This window comes from Ambystoma mexicanum, chromosome 1q (assembly GCF_040938575.1).
Source record: "Ambystoma mexicanum isolate Mex_15411 chromosome 1q, UKY_AmexF1_1, whole genome shotgun sequence".
Classification (NCBI taxonomy): domain Eukaryota; kingdom Metazoa; phylum Chordata; class Amphibia; order Caudata; family Ambystomatidae; genus Ambystoma; species Ambystoma mexicanum.
Window position 1 is genome coordinate 1,172,193,382 of NC_090922.1, and position 16,984 is coordinate 1,172,210,365.

General features: G+C 44.5%; 1 pseudogene; it reads right to left on the reverse strand.

Annotated features, from left to right (window-relative positions):
• The window catches only part of LOC138561046 (high affinity cationic amino acid transporter 1 pseudogene), a 66,772-nt pseudogene extending 66,199 nt beyond the window's left edge, over positions 1-573 (reverse strand).
• Between the last annotated feature and the right edge of the window lie 16,411 nt (positions 574-16,984).

Genomic DNA, 16,984 nt, shown 5'->3' on the forward strand with positions numbered 1-16,984 from the left:
AATATTGTTTTACCAAGAAACTTTGAGTAAGTGTTTGTTTGAACCACTGTGAAGTCCTTTGTGTAACACCTTGCACTGTTCACATCCCTCTTGAGATAAGCCTAGCTGCTCAGCCCTGCTACCACAAAACTATGCAGTACAGACGTATACCAAAGGTGAGATTGGGCTTACACCTGCAGTCTTAATTGTATGTAGTGTTCCCAAAGGGTACTGCATGTAATTCTGCCTAAAAATCGTATTCCTTAGGTCTCCTTCTGTTTCACCCTCATGTTCCAGGATGCCAAAAAAACACAGGTTATTACGTCTCTTGCAATTTTCCAAATCGTCCATTTTGAGATGAAACTCTTCCGCCTTCTGCTCTATTTCTCCTGTTCGGAGTTCCATTTGGGTTTCGAGAGTGTCTATGGAGGCTTGATTGTTCTCAACCCAATCAAGTCTTTCTTCGATTTTATCCATTCGCTGTGTGATTTTATCAATTGTCCCGCCAATATTGGCTCCCATGTTCTTTATCTCACTCAGGAGAGCAGCAATGTCTCCTTTGGTGGCTGTCGATTCCATGCCAGAGGACTCCATGATCAGGACACCGATACTCTCAACCATAGGAGGGGACGGAGAATAGGCGAACTTGGCTAGCTTCAGTTTTATGTTCAAATGCACAGAGGCGGCTCTCCCCCTGCCCTCTTAGTTGTACCGTCCCATGGTGAGAGTTGTTTCAATCCTCCATAACATGACACCAACAGGGGTAACAGGTTTTGAATCCCAAAAGGGTACAGACAGAATCAACCAGTGTCAACCCGAGGGGTTGGTAGTAGGTCCGCCAAATTTTCCCGGAGTCCAGAATCTGTGAAGGAGTTCCTGAGTTCAGCGAGGTTGAGCACAAGGTTTTCAGCGCTGGATTTATGTGTTTTTTGAGGGGGTCTGCCCAGACAGTGCATGGGAATGATCACTCCGAGGGGGCTCATATGTGGTGGATGGTGGACTCTCCGGGGGTCTGATTACTTGATCACTTTTCTTTATGCGGGTCACTATTCCCCCATTGCATTATGGTTTGAGGGGTGGATTATGTGCCCAACAATTGCTGTGTCTTGCAAAGTCTGGAGGTCCAAGCTGATGATTCCACAATGTTTCCAGAAGTGCATCTTAATACGTATCGTTAATGTACCTCACTTGCCCTCTCTTCCGTGTTACCCCGCCTCATACGGCTCTACCCCGAAACAAACACCTTGACCAGTATTAGGCAGGGAGTCGTATATTCCAGGATTCCGGGTCCCAATGGTGGTCCCTGTGGGGGACCCCTTCCATTCCTCACCTCGATTAAGTCAGGGCTTATCCGTTTTTTATATGCCCCGTGTGGAATGTGGCAGGTTTTGCCCGTGGTCTGCAAAATGTGGGGAGCTGGTGGATGCTTGTTCAGGGTCAGGCTCTCTGCCAGTATGGGCGCTTGCAGAGGAATTTCATATTTTTCACTGGTGCACATGTAGAGGGGTTGGTAGTAATAAGGTATCTGCATGCCTGCTGTTCGTTCCTTCCAGCGCCCCAGTCCGTATGGTGGAGAGGCCGTGGCCCAGAACAACGGAAAAGGGGGAAGGGACAGCCCTAGTTGCAGCGACAGTGGTGGGTGTGCCTCGGAGGGCTGGGTTTGTCAGAACCGTTGTGTCTGACTCTACGGGAATTTGTGTGTGTGTTCCGGGAAGAGTCGTCACTGTGTGGGTTCACATATCCTTATAAAAGTAAGGATCGATGCAGGCAAAGTTCCTCTTAGGTTCTCTGCATTGCCCCGCGGCTGCCCATGAGGCTCCAAACCTCCATTGGGTACCCGCTGCGCAGTGGCATTGCAAGCAGCGTTACTTGCCATGTATCACATTGCTGGGCTCCGGTCATTCCATTGTGAATTCCGGCGCTAGAGGGACGGGCAGGGATGGCAGAGAGAGGTACCAGTAATGAAAATTACGCTCACCTCTGGAGTTTAGCTGGGCTGCTGCTACGGGGCTGGACCCGCCTGAGGACTCTTTCATTCTCCCCCTCACCGGTGGGAGTCAGAGAACTCATTAGGAGCTGGATCCAGTGCAGGGACGTCAGACCAGGCAGAGACGGCCTTCGTTGGGCCGGATTGTTCTTCCTCACCGTCCGTTCATTGGCTGGGGGACAAGTAGTCTCTGGGCTTACAGGCAGACTCCTGCCTACCTTTCTGCATGTTTCTCTGATACGGCCTCCAGGCAGGGGATCCCCAGTTCACCATGACGTTTCTCCTTGGGTTCTGCACGGATTTCTTCCATTGTTGGATTGCGAGAGGGGGAATTGCTTCCCACAATTGGGCCACAATAAATTCCTTGTTGGGGGGGTCCACTGGTGGGGGCTCAATTCACATTTGGGACCACGGGGTGCAGAGCTCATGCAGAGTCAAAGCTCATCTGCGTGCCCCCTGGTGGCCAATCGTTCTACACTTTTATAATGGATTATGAAACTAAAAGGCTAAATGGGCATAATAAAATCTACTACTGCTATAGTAACTGGGCGAAATGGAATATGACCACACTCAGCTAATGTTTCATAAAATAACTTATCGCAGGGCACAATGGAATCTGACAATGCTGCTCTAAATAAATATAATACAAAATGTGCCTCTCTCATACTCTTGTAATGGAACCTGGCACTGCTATGTTGACTGGGCATATTCTTAACAATTATATGAGTATCATTGGATAACAATGGTGGCTGCAGCACCTGGGTTTTGATGGAAATCTGTGTTTATGGCATGAGTAACTGGACATTACATAACAAACCAAGGAAATAGTATAAGCTCATTGGCTGGCCCTCATTCCGAGTATGGCGGTCCGGAAATAACGGTGCAGGGAGCAACGTACCAGCACCCTTTCCACACGGCCATACTACAAAGATTCTGGTAGCATCCCTTGGCATGCCTGACCTGCTGGGATTTCAGGCCTCTACCGGCATGGTCGTCACAGAAGCACCAGCATCGTTAGAACACAGTGCTTGTGCTTCTGTGTCCCCATTTCCATGGAGTCCCATGGGGCTCCATGAGAATGGGGAGTAACTGTTACCGCTGCTCTTGTGATATCCTGGTGGCAACTGGATATCAGGCGGTGGTACGGCTATTGCGGGGTTACCGTAAACCTGTCGACTACCGGCAGGTTTTCCAGCAACCTTGTAATGAGGGCCAATGTCTGTCATTTGATGTGCGTAGCAGAGCATATAATGCAATACTTGACACAATAAATTACACATGTTACTCGTTGAGTGAAAGAATGCAATTGGCATGAGCACCTGGACATATACGGTCAATAACGGACATACGTTGAATATAAACGCACAAAAGGGGGAATTTTTTAATACTTATTTCCATTCATCAAAAAAACATTAAAGAGTGTATGACTCTATACCTAATACAATTCTACTTTGTCCTTTGTATAATTTTGTTGTCGCTCAAGGAGCAGCAAAATCAGAAACCTTTGAATCTTATCAGCGGTCCGCATCTGGGTTATCTGGCCCATTGACCGAACATAAATAGAGCTTCCAGGAAACTCTTCTGTCACCCATCCACAAGGGGGGTCTGCTATTTACAGACCCTGGCTGAGGCACAGTCCCTACCTTATTTAACTAAGCAAACAACACAATATACATAATTTGACCATTCCATATGGTTCCATTCAGGTATTGATAACAGGCCTATCATGCTCTGATGATTTATTGTGCTTTCAGTGAGATTACAGATAAAGCCCAGAGGAGATGGGTTCATGTACATTCCCGCAGTCTGTGTTTTATAAAGAGGTTTCAACCACACAGGGTTTAATCACATTTCCCTTTCTGTTTGATTTCTTTCATGGTCAACACATGCTCACACACAGATCGGATGTATGATAATCAAATTGTTCATCATGCCTCAACAGATTTAATACCTTTGCCTCATCAGTGCACCACATTAAAAGTCCCCCGACATATCATGCTTGATTGTTAAAAGGTAGGCTAAAGACAGGTTACCAATGCAGATGCCAAATAAAATACAAGGCGGTGTTTACGCTCATTTATGTATCAAACGAAATGGACATTGAACCGCGATACACTTTTACAGATCCGAAATAAAAGAACACCCAGTCGATTCATACAAACACAGTGCAGTTTATAGCATGTAAATATGACAAAAAGTCGCTACAATTGCATCTTCTCTTTTTTTACTAGCAGAACAACAAGGCCACCATTTTCAGAGTAGGGATTTTAATGGAATTAGGAGCAGTGCTTATTTCGTAGATAGTACAAACAAAATTAATTCTGGCATTCCCAAAAGAGTGCAGCATTTTATTTTCTGCATGTATAAAACAGTGGTCGCTTGGTCTTTTCGAAGGTTCAATAGAACTACATGGCTGACTTCAAATCTATTGTATTAGACATGCTATTGGGATCAGGAATCAGCGCTTTATATTCCCTTTTCTTCTACTTTAGCATTGATTTCAGGGCAGCTCATCGATGAAGGAGACACGGGGCATCAACATTTCCCCTTTATGGATGAGCCAAGGTAGTCCTGTGAAACACTGAGCGCTTCTTCAGCTACAGCAAGCAGCTGACAGAGCGCACCTGATCTGGCTTTAACTGAACTCTTAGAGGGAATCCGTGGTTAGACTTTGACTGTCAATAGTACCCCAACGCATGCTCAATAAGCCATGTGTATCCGGGGTCCTCTAGGCACATGTAATCAATAATTTACCAGTGGTAGTCCAAAAAGGAGCGTACACCAGACAAGAAGTAACGCTGTTTATTACAGCTGGGAAAACACAAATCAAACACAGTGGAACCGGAATGGTTGATGAGAGATGACAAAACCACCCTCGGCGGACAAGACATTTAAACAGTGAATACAATGTTTGCGCAGTTAGAAACAGTTGCACTTAACATTTCAAATGATCATGTGTACCACAAAGCTAATTGGTTGGGATACTTCATTCCCCTATAGCTAGGAATATGTTAGTTAAACACGATTGGAGCAACAGAACTGTCCTCCCCAGGCTCGTTCCCTCCCAGTGTGGCACACATTACCTCCCGCTGAACCCTGTATGTTATCTCGTGTTAGAAACTACATAGTGGTGCTGACCTCTGGATCTTTATTAACCTGTCATTTTTCAGCACCTTTTAAAAACAGAAACACGAGCCACCCTGAGCTGGTGGGAAGGGGATAGTCACATGGCATCCGACCAATGAGGGGCCTTAGAAACATCATCAAGGACACAGCATACGCGTTGCTTTTCAGGGACGCCAAAACATACCACCTGATTGACCCCTGAGATTACAGATAAAGCCCAGAGGAGACTGGTTCATGTAAATTCCAGCAGTGCTGTGTTTTATAAAGAGAGTTCAACCACACAGGGTTTAATCACATTTCCCTTTCTTTTTGATTTCTTTCATGGTTGACCCCTCCCGGATCTCCCCTGCATTCCACATTCTTCTTCCGAGACCCACCTGCCAAGGGGTGGTAGGTGCCTCCCTGGCCACTTTATGGTGAATTTGAATTCCCCTTGTCTCTGCGAGTAACCATTGGATTGGCTCATTCACCTTGTATGTATCAGCTGGTTCATTTCCCAGCAAATGTTGTCTACTGGAGAAGGACTACCTGAATACAGCTTCCCTCCACCCTGCTGCCGCAGAGTATCCTCAAAGTGTTCCAACTGGCCTACTGCAAAGCGCCTATCTAAAACTTCCCATGGAGCCTACTCACCTGTGGTGTGCACCTTACCTGTGCTAAGTAGCCGCACCATGTGTCCACATCATCATGTTTACTGTGTTCCCCCCTTGTGCCCCTTCTGTCCTGGCCCCTCGGGCTGAGTAGAGAGCCATCAATGATACGTTGTCCCTCCCTCTGGGGTGACTCCCTCTGCCCCCATTATTACTGCAATTGGTAGATGCGGCCCCCTGGCCGGTGTTGGATTAGCACCTTTACTGCACATGCAAGGCCAAGACGTTTTGTCTCACCAGCCATTTATGGCACACTGGGGATTCATGTTGGGCCACTGGTGTGTGTTGGAGCTCTGAAGCGGCGCTGTTTTCTTTTGAACTGCATTTCTGTTCCCGGCACTGCGAGCTAAGGAGTGAAGCTCTTGCCGGGAACTGCATTTCCGCGATCCGCTTCCTGGAGGAGGCGGAGTCACAGCCGCCCACGTGAGTGGTCACGTGAGCAACCCAAGCCCTCATCCCTGCGCCAGAGTCGCCTGAGTGGCGTGTGTGTTGGAGCTCTGAAGCGGCGCTGTTTTCTTTGTGCTCGCACTTTTGAACTGCATTTTCTGTTCCCGGCACTGCGAGCTAAGGAGTGAAGCTCTTGCCGGGAACTGCATTTCCGCGATCCGCTTCCTGGAGGAGGCGGAGTCACAGCCGCCCACGTGAGTGGTCACGTGAGCAACCCAAGCCCTCATCCCTGCGCCAGAGTCGCCTGAGTGGCGTGTGTGTTGGAGCTCTGAAGCGGCGCTGTTTTCTTTGTGCTCGCACTTTTGAAGTGCATTTTCTGTTCCCGGCACTGCGAGCTAAGGAGTGAAGCTCTTGCCGGGAACTGCATTTCCGCGATCCGCTTCCTGGAGGAGGCTTAGTCACAGCCGCCCACGTGAGTGGTCACGTGAGCAACCCAAGCCCTCATCCCTGCGCCAGAGTCACCCTTGCGGCGTAAGCCCGTCGGGGAAAAGGGCGCTGGCTGTTGTGCGGCTGTTTGGCGAGCTGCACATAGGAACATCTATACGTGCAGGTACTTTTCAAATTTAGGACACTTACATCATTCGATAAAGCAATCACCTTATCTTACCATGAAAAGGGGCATCATTTCTCTAAAATTAGGTATGCCTGCAATTTCTAAAAATCATGTCACCAACGTGGAGCGATCTCATCTTAATTCTTCGCCTTGTTTAACCAAGAAATGTCGTCTGAGCTCTACCCCCTCTGCAACTACATCTAAGTGTTCGGTAAAATCCAAAACTGATTCTTCATTGCAACTGGATATCCGCCCTTTTTTTTCCTGTGATATGGATAACTTACACTCTAAAACGAAGGGTCAAATGACCGCATCTGATGAACTGATTGGTTCAGTTATTAAACCTGCTACATCGCACATCCATGGCACGATCACTTCTGTCTCTGAGACGTGTGGGTTGCAAAATTCTCCAGGAACACCAAGAGCTCAAACCAATGGTGACACTGGAGGCACCCCCACTGTCACATTTGCCAAGGAAAATGTTTCGTTAACAGACAGTATACTTTTAAACAATGTATTTACTGCTAAGGCAACAATGTCTGCTAATAATTCTGCTTTGCCCTTACCTGTTGTAAATGGTGCCAGAAGTCTACCTTCTAACGACTTGGCAGTAATAGATTTGGATACAAACGCTTCATGTTTTACCGTGCACACTCTCTCGGACAATCTTTCTAAATCACCAATTATGTTCACAAACATTAGTGATTCTTACTCTGCTGAGAAAATATCATTTATTGCTCCCACTCCACGTAAAATGACCCCTGATCATCGTTCTATAACGGAAGTAGCAAATCCACAAATTAACATGGTCACTATTGCCTTGTCATATATGAACACAGCTATTCTGTCTCTTGCAAAGCTATTTGAAGCTTTGGCTTCCAAGGCTGATGTACATTCAGAGCAACTAAATCAGTTGCTATCTGGCCATCTTGACATAATAAACAAGCTAAACGATCTACACGTTCCATCTTGTCCACTCCTGCAGAAAAAATCTGTCAGCTCTCAAACTACTGTATAGACCGATGAGCTTCGTCAAACATATTCTATTTTACCCTATATAAGTAAGCCCATTGTAGATTTAACGGCTAGCCCTAAAGAGCATTTGCCTGACTCTCCTGTTCAGAATAAAAAAACAAACTACGCTCTGTTTTGCAATATGGGGACAGAGACCGTATCCTCAAAGCAAGGGAAATCTAAGGATGATCTACAAAAGAAATAAAAAAATATCAAATCTGTCCCTAAACAATCGTCTCATACCAAAGCATTTGTTAAAAATATTACATTGCCCGTATCAAATTCTCAAATGGCCTCTAAGGCAATAACAAAGAAATATTTAACAATGTCTCAAACAAAGTCAATTAGAGGAACGTTGGCGAAAAACAAAATTGTCTCATCGTATAGTCCTTTGAATGCTTTGGTTGATGCAGCATTGGAAGTAGAACCTGATCTACCTGTAAACAATTTGAAATTAAAACCGTCATCTCTACAACCCAAACAATCTACACATGAACCAAATCTAATGGCTCAGAGACGAGAAATTAGACAGGCTGTTGATGACTATATGGCTTCCCAGCCGGTCTTAAAGAAGTTGGTATTACCAAACTGTGAACCTATTGTCCCTGATATCAAAACATTGAGTCCAAATGTTAACTCCAGCTCAGGAAACACTCGACTCCTGAATTGTTGCAAAATTCAAGGGCCAGGACAGCAAGTGATTGATGTCACTAGGACAGCGCCTCATAAGAATAAAACACAAGAAGAAAATTTGTCCTGTCTGAATATCGAATCCTTGATTAAATCCACATTAGTTAAAATTCTTAATACTGATATCTCTGTAGTTGAAAAAGACCCTAAATTTGTGACCTTGAGAAACAAAACATCTATCAGGGCTAATAATAACTCTGAACTGATACAAGGGAACTTGTGCCCTAAGAGACCTGCTGTCCATTCGCTATCTTTCAAATGTTGTCCCTTACCGGCCACTCAGTATCTCTTGAATCGCGCATCGATTTTAGCTATATTCAGTGAGTTCTCAGAGCTAGATGATATTGGCTCTATTGACATCGCACAAGTGGAATTGCCTGACCACTCTCAACGGTCTTCAGTAATATTGTGGATAAATTCTCGCATTGTAGTTAATACCATATGGGCAGCTCGAGCAAAACTGCTTGAATTAGGTTTCATGGTTTCGGTACATTCTGGTCCATCAGAACATACTTCAGAACAAAACACTCAGCTTTTCACACATCAATTTGCAAACCACAATCTGAGTTGCAGTCCTGTAAAGTGTGCCTGCAACCAAAAGCAAATTCAGTGTTAGCATCAGGCAAACAATGAGGTTACTTTTTCCTTGATCAGCTGGAATTCCAGGGGGCATCGACATCTGATGAATAACCGACTTTATGATCTGTCGAAGCATGATGTCATACTGCTACAAGAATCTTGGCTCATGCATCTGCCATCCTGGGATAACTATGACATTTTGCTCGTACCCACTGAGAAGGGGAAATATGGAAGGCCTACCTCTGGTCTTCTAATGGCCGTTAAACAAAATTCCACTCTTAAAGTTGAACCATGGTTTTTCCCTAATGCCTCTATCCAAATGTCAAGGCTCATTGGTCCCGACATGCATTGCGCACTTATCAGTGTATATTGGAATGCCTTGAGCATTACAGATGATACATTCTTGGCCAACATAACTAATGCACTTGATCTTACTATTATAGATGACAAAGTAGATTCTATTGTCATTGCTGGAGACTTCAACCTCCATTGTCTTGGTACGCCTCGCAGTACAGAATTAATTCGGTTGAACAAATGGCTGAACTTAGTTGAGGACAGAGGACTGTTTATGTTAAATGGTTCGATTGCTCCCAACATACCTGCAAGAGCAACATGGCAACGCGCATCTAGTAAAGGAACCATCGACTATATTTATGTAGATAGCCGTATGCTAGACAGGGTTAAATCATTTCAGGTTATAGATGCAGAAGCAAGTGACCATAACATTCTTAACATGTCATGGACTTCTAAGACTTCTATGAGTTGCGAAATGCCACAATATTTAAGAGGTTCCATAAACGTGAATATACCTGGGAACAGATTACATTGGACTGAAACCTCTTTGGAAGCATTTAGACATTATTATGAAGCTCAACTTGAACACCAGTGTATGTTGGATCACAACCCTACAGTTATATATTACGAGTTAATGCAATTGTTTCAACCTGCTTCTATCATGCATACACAAAGACAATCACCTCATTTTCACACTTTCGATCACGAAATCAAATCTATGAAAGCTCTAGTTCGAGCAGAAAAAAGGGTGGCCTGCAAACTTAATGATGATAATCGAAAGAAAATGGTTATGTCGATTAAAACTAGATATAGGAACTGGTTAAGAGGCAAGCGGGCCAAACTATATCAACAAGATGGTAGTAAGATGCTAAAAATATTGGCTAGCAAAAACTCGAAAGCATCATGGGAAATCATAAACCAGGCGACTGCAGGTCAGCAGGCTGCTATACAGACGAACGGGGTGAGTGAAGGATCCTGGGTACAATATTATTCTAATTTGTATGCTTCTCGTACCATCACAGCAGACAGTTTTAAGCCTCAACAGTTTGCATTTGAGCTTAATTTTGATGAAGAAGACCTTTTATTCTTTATCAACAAAGCTAACTCTTCACGGGCCCCTGGGCCTGATGGGTTGTCAAACATGCACCTGAAGCAATTTCCTCTAATTTGAGCCAAAATACTGTACTCTATTTTTGTGCACATACATAAGACCCAATGCATTCCGGCATCGAGGAAAAAGTCCATTATTGTTCCTATTTATAAAAAGGGGGATCAATCTAACCCGGCGAGTTATCGCCCAATCTCTTTGTTAGACGTGCCGGGAAAAATTTTCTGTCGCCTAATTTTAAGAGATCTGCGTGTGTGGTCGTCCGAAAATCATGTGGCAGATCCCTTTCAATCTGGCTTTATCTCAGGAGTTGGTACTCTGCCTAACATCATGACCATTAACATGCTAAAATCCCAATATGCAGTACGGAAGCAATTTTTATACTTTGCTTTCATAGATTTCAGGTCAGCGTTTGATTCTATAAATAGGAGCCTTATGTTTCAGAAATTGTATCTCTTAGGTTGCCCTCCCTCTCTGTTAACCCTTATTGTACAGCTACATTCTAACACCTCTATGCGTGTAAGGTTAATGCGATGCCCTGGAGATTGGCTCTTTGCTTACGGGCACTATGCTGTACTTTACTCTGTTTTCTCTGGCTAGCTTACTGATTGACTTGTTACTATGCGGACCTTGATTGTGTACATAGGAGAGTGCCGTGGCTGGTGATGCGCATGCGTATCGGTCCCATGGCAAACATATCTACATGTGATACCTAGTTACCTTCTACTACTCAGAACTGTGTTTATTGAATCTATCATCATCTATGCGATTGTATCGATTTAAAAATGGTGCCCACACCAACATGGTGACCATGGTGACCATGGACGTTGCACGTGAGCATGCTGCTCCCATGGAAACCTAAAAGCACTATGCAGAATTGAGCAGAGCGTCTGGCTGATGGGCGGCTCAAGTCCAGTGTGCTTTGGGATCCGTTAAGGTCTGGTTCTTCAATTGTCACGGCAGCACCTCCTGCTTTGCCCATTTACTCGATTCTCTCTGAACGCACTCAATCCGTGCAACATTCAGAATTTACATGTATGAGCATGACGATTGTTAGGAAAGATTTCATATATGAATGTAATTTTCCCTCCATGTGTCAACCCCTAAACGTTTTGCTGCTGTTTTACACCCTGATCTACAATAATACACAGAGGAGAAAGATTTAAATACAAATATAAAAATATCGGATTAACCCACAGAATAAAGGCAGATTCTTCTAGTACATTACACCCTGAAAAAATGGATGACCTGCACACTTCAGTTTGAATTACAATCATGAATTTATTTTTATTCACCAAATTATTACTTAAAAATATATTCGTCATAAAAGGTTTTCAGTTTTTATAAAAACATACACATCCCGCACATTGACCCTTGAAAGACATACAATGGAAGGTAATCACCTGTGCTAATCATAAAGTGCATCACATAAAGTATACTATAACATACAACATCACAAATTGAAACATAAAATCCTCAACAGTTGTCTTTGAAACCACTATTCCAACATGTTTCTGTTCATATTGTCATACATGACTGAACATTCTTCAGAGGGAATTCTTTAGAATGTGGATTATTAATTATTTACTTATTACACCCTGATCTAACCTTTGCCAGAGAAGCGCAGCCCTCCGCTGCACTCCTCTGGGCTTTCACTCAATTCTTATGGGGAAACTGACAAGCCCTTAAGACAGTCAGTACTGGGAAACAAGACTTTGTTTCCCTTAGTCCTTTCCTCATGTTGCAGCTTTTGTGCAACATGTAACAAGAGTGCAATGTAACTTACTTTACCGCACTCTTGGGTCTCTAGTCATTCCAAAGGCCCTAGAAACTCTTGCTGGACTTATTATGAACTGTGCAGGTGTGTCACGGGCAGGACTGGTGGCAGCTATCGCTTATCTTATGTTTTGAAAACGTTTTTTGCCATATTATCCGCGCTTACCGCATTTGGCATGAATAGGTGGCCTGGCTCCAAAATGGCCATGCCACGTGGTTCTTTGTCCTGTCCTTTGGCCATCTTGCCCCTTCACCTTCCCCAGGTCGAGCCGACCCGGGTCAGTCCTTATTTGGTCATGCACTTTCCCGCAAAACCCAAAGCTTTTGCGGGCTTCTGCATGCCTTGTGTGTGTGCCTCCAGGATGTGGGCTGGGATGTCTGTTCCCAATAAACATCCTGGGTGCCAGAGAGTCTGCAGTGTCCTCAATGCCTGGGACCACTGTGGTCCGTGATTGGTCCACGTATGGAGTGAGTGTTTGTGAGCAGATCTCCCATTGGGTCTTCTCCATTTTGGCACGAAGGGAACTTTGGATAAGAGGAGGCCGAAAACACCACTACCATGCTGATCTCCTGCATTCACACCGATCAAGTGATAAGGAGCCAAGTATCCTTCAACAAGAAACCGAGTCCAGGAACCGCTGGTGATCCACTGGAAGGTTTGGCATCCTGAGCCCGTTGTCGGCCTGCAAGACCCCTCTGCATCTACTCATCTTAGAAGGTCTGCGAAGACACTTCGATCCATTGGAATAGTGGGACCAACTATTTTCGGCACCTTCATCAAACCCTGCAAGTAAGCCTCTTCGGAAGTGTCCCTGAGCCAACCAGTGGGCTGACCAGCTTACACAGGACGTTAGCGCTGTCACCGCTGCCATTTCGGGGAAGCCCTCGGAACTTGGCCTACTGCTAGCTCTGTGTTCACGGCACCCTCACACCGAATTTTGTACACTTGGCATTCCCAGGTCTGAAGTGAAACGAGTGCGCCCGGACCAGAGTAAACGTGGTTGCCGTGTTGCCCTGCTGTGGTAACGACCTGTGCACGTTCGCTGCATTGGTGACCCCCTCGACCCTGAATCCTACTACTGCGGAATCTACCCGGTGTCGAGACGTCCTGATTGTCGCATCCGAACCTGCCAGCAACGTGAACTGAACTGGCGAAGTCTGGATCTGCCTGCGTCGGGGACCGGTGAGTAGTCCATACCCCAACCGGTGGCCCCTAGCGCAGGAGCCCATTTCTTTTCTACCGCTGTTGCAAAATAGCGGATCCATCCTACACTCTCACCATGCCGCTGCCCGCAAGTGGAGGTCTTGCTTGAGTAGTGGGGACTTGTTCTTCATCGCCTCACCCACCTTCCTGAGCTGTCAGAGACCCTTAAAGAGATCCTATTTTGTCCATTGGCACAAGCATGTGCATGTACTATTGAGCATAAGGCTCCTCTCGTCGTAGGGCTTGGACTGCCTCTTAGTTAGGTGTATTTCTGATGACGAACTGGGTCTAACGATTACTTGCACTGCCTGTTTTCCTCCCCATGTAGGTGGTCTACATATTTCATGCTTCTAACTCCTTAGACCCCTCGGTCTTGTATATATATTGTATTGATTGTGATGTGTTGGTTTATTTTAGTATTATTGTGATTCTTTGTTATGGTCGATGTTACAAAGGCCTTGTAATAAATGTGTCTATATTTTTAATATAACACCTGTCTGGATTAATTTGTAAGTGTCCTTGCTTTGTGTGCTCATTGAGGTATTTCAGTCACCCTCACCCCTCTTGAGACTTTGGGCCTCATCACGAGTTTGGCGGTAACCCTTAAATCCGGCGGTCGTGCTATTACCGCCGGATTTAAGGGTCCGCCACATCAGGGCTTCATCGGATTTCTCCCCAGCTCTGAGCTGGGGGAAAATCTGCTGAAAATTTGCGCTATTACCGCCGGCGGATTTCCCAGGGAATCGCTACCCTGATTGGTCTGGCTTATCCAGAGGTTACCCTGTTCCAAGAAACTAGGCTGGCCTTCTGAACCTCCGCCCCTCCAGGTCAGAGTTCAGAAATCCATCTTAACAACGATCAGTCTCGGTCAGTTCACTTACCCACTACAAGTGGGATATTGCGTGATAAGCCCTAGATTATCTGTTATACGCATGTAATATGTGCGTACTGAACTGTTTACAGCACTTGATGATACTACTGTGTATGGATAGCTTTATCAGCATATCCACGTGATTTTAGAAATGCCGAGTGACCTTTCAGGCTCCCCTAAGTGGCCTCTATCTCTTTTTGAATCTTTTAGCTTGTTTATTTGTGAGTAACTGTCCAGCATCATACTAATACCCAGGGCGACGAGCTTGCCTTCTGACCGGGTGAGTAGGGATACCTGTAATTACCGGTATTTTTGTGCCAAATAACTACGTAAGTCAATTCTATGGAAATGATAGTTGAGATATGCTATATCTGTGTTTTTAATGCAGGTTGAGGTGAATATCTTCTATTTCGTCAATGATAAGGTTAGTGTCTGTTTAAAGGAACCCAAATTTCCATCTTACCAGTGAACTACACAGAGCTAATTAGTCTTTCTTCATTTCTCTAAGAAGATTCCTTAAGAATTTGTCCCGAAAATATCATGAAACTTAACACGCCCTGCCCTGAAGATGGATTTGCTGAAATCCGAAACGCGTTGGCACTCATGAACATATAGGAGTGTTTAGGATGAGTGATTGAGCAGAAGGAATTTCACTGCTCACATGTATGGGATGCACATATATCAATTTGATTAAATACTTTTCTGTCATTATCCTGAATGCATAAATTCAATTTAATTTTTTGGTTTTTAGAGTAGACTAGCAGCTTAGATATGACACTGTATTCAACTGTATTGATGAATGCCTATCATGTATTACTTTCTGTTCTGCACACTGACGCTTAATCAGTCGTCTTTGAATTTTGTTATATTGAATATTTTGTTTACCTGTTCAACCTGTATTTGCAGTCTTGTTGGTTCCTGACTGTGCTAAATCAGGAGGACAGGCTTATTTATGCACGGATGTGCATCACTTGATTAACATAAGGAAATTTAAGTTTGAAATCTACACACCCAAATGTTTTTGTTGCATTGACCAATTGGGAGTGCTGTCTCCAGGGAGGAGTTCCCTGTTCTCAACTGGCCTTAAATGTACCTGGGACGATATCCCATTTAGAGTGCAGCAGAGGGTTACCGGCTGGCAACACCCAGTGTATGTTTTCTGTTTAAAGTCCTCCGAGGTGTCACAGGGTTTAGATTCCTTTATGATAGTGTCTTTCCAAATACTCCAGGGCTTAGGACTACAGTTCATATCAACAGCCTGAGAAGAGATGGACCCAGAAAGAGAATGGGGAAGGCGGATGTAACAGCCCCTTCCACCCAGGGAGGGGATGCCAAAATGGTGGCAGGTGACAATTTCCCTTTATTTAAAGAGGCTTGAGGAAAAGCCTGTATGGCCATGTCAATTCTATTCACCCTGTCAGGCCTTACCAGTGGGAGTGGGGATAGTTTAGTTCACAATATTTGCCTGATGATTTTTAATGGAACTAGCTACTCCTGTGGCTACATAGGTTTTATTGGCATTGTACTTGGAAGCTGGGCTCCTTGAAAGGGGAGCCAGGCCTCTGATTGGAGTAGTATATAAGATAACTCAAGTCGATTAACATGCACACGCTCTCTCTTACGAGAGCTGTGGGCTAAAACTTCAGACAAGCAATCATTTTTGCACACAGACTGAGTGACCGGGGAGGCCAGTAAAAAGTTAATTAATCCTGGCATTGTGTGATATACAAAAGTTCAGTCAGACTTGGCGTCCGGTGCAGACAAAAAAGACAGAAACACCGGAGCCATCGGCAGAATGTACCTGTGACTCACTGTCCTTTATGGTGACACCAGATTCAGGATAGGAACTGCACACCCACAATGAGGGAGGAAAGCAGCAGAGCGAGGCAAACACAGAGGCAGAAGTGCAGGAACCCCACTGCCCGCAGCCGTAGCAGCAGCCCCTCCAGAGTATGGAGCGATTGAGAGGCGCCACCCCCCGACATGATTAAAAGGGTTAGAGGAAAGGACCTATTGAAAGGAACAGGAAGAATCCAGCAAGCCATCAAGCCACACTGCCATGAGACAGACAGCTGCTTCTAGCAGCTTCTCAGTACAATTGGAGTGTGAGATGAGAGTCACATGGTCACATTGCAACACTTTTTTTATACTGTTGAAATATCAGATCCTTTGAAATCATAGGATCATCATTTCCACTTGCTGTAAGTGTTTTATAGATACGTACACATACTCTTTTAAATACATTATATTTATCATTTGCAGTGTACAAACTACACTTTCCACAGTTCCAGTCAAAAGTGTTTGATTTAAATGTGCAAGAGACATACTTGATGTTTTGAGCCCATATCGTTTAAATACAAGGTATCTAATTGTAGTATGATGTGCAGCCAGCATCCATATATGATAAAACTGACTCTTACATCTACTTTTATCAAGACAAGCTAGAGAGTGACCCAGTAGTCGTATTTTTTCACAAACTTCACAGTCATCTATTCTCTGTATCATCTTGATCTGTCTTTGAACATTGTTATTTTTGTACAAAATTTCCAAAATCTCTTTAAATAAGACTATACAAGAAACTGTATCAATATTGCACCAAAAATTGCACGCCTAACATCACTTTGCTTTTTAGGTTTTATTCTAGACTGACCTAAACTGTCAATTTCCGTATTATCAGACCTTAGCATTGCTTCTTTTTTAGAAATC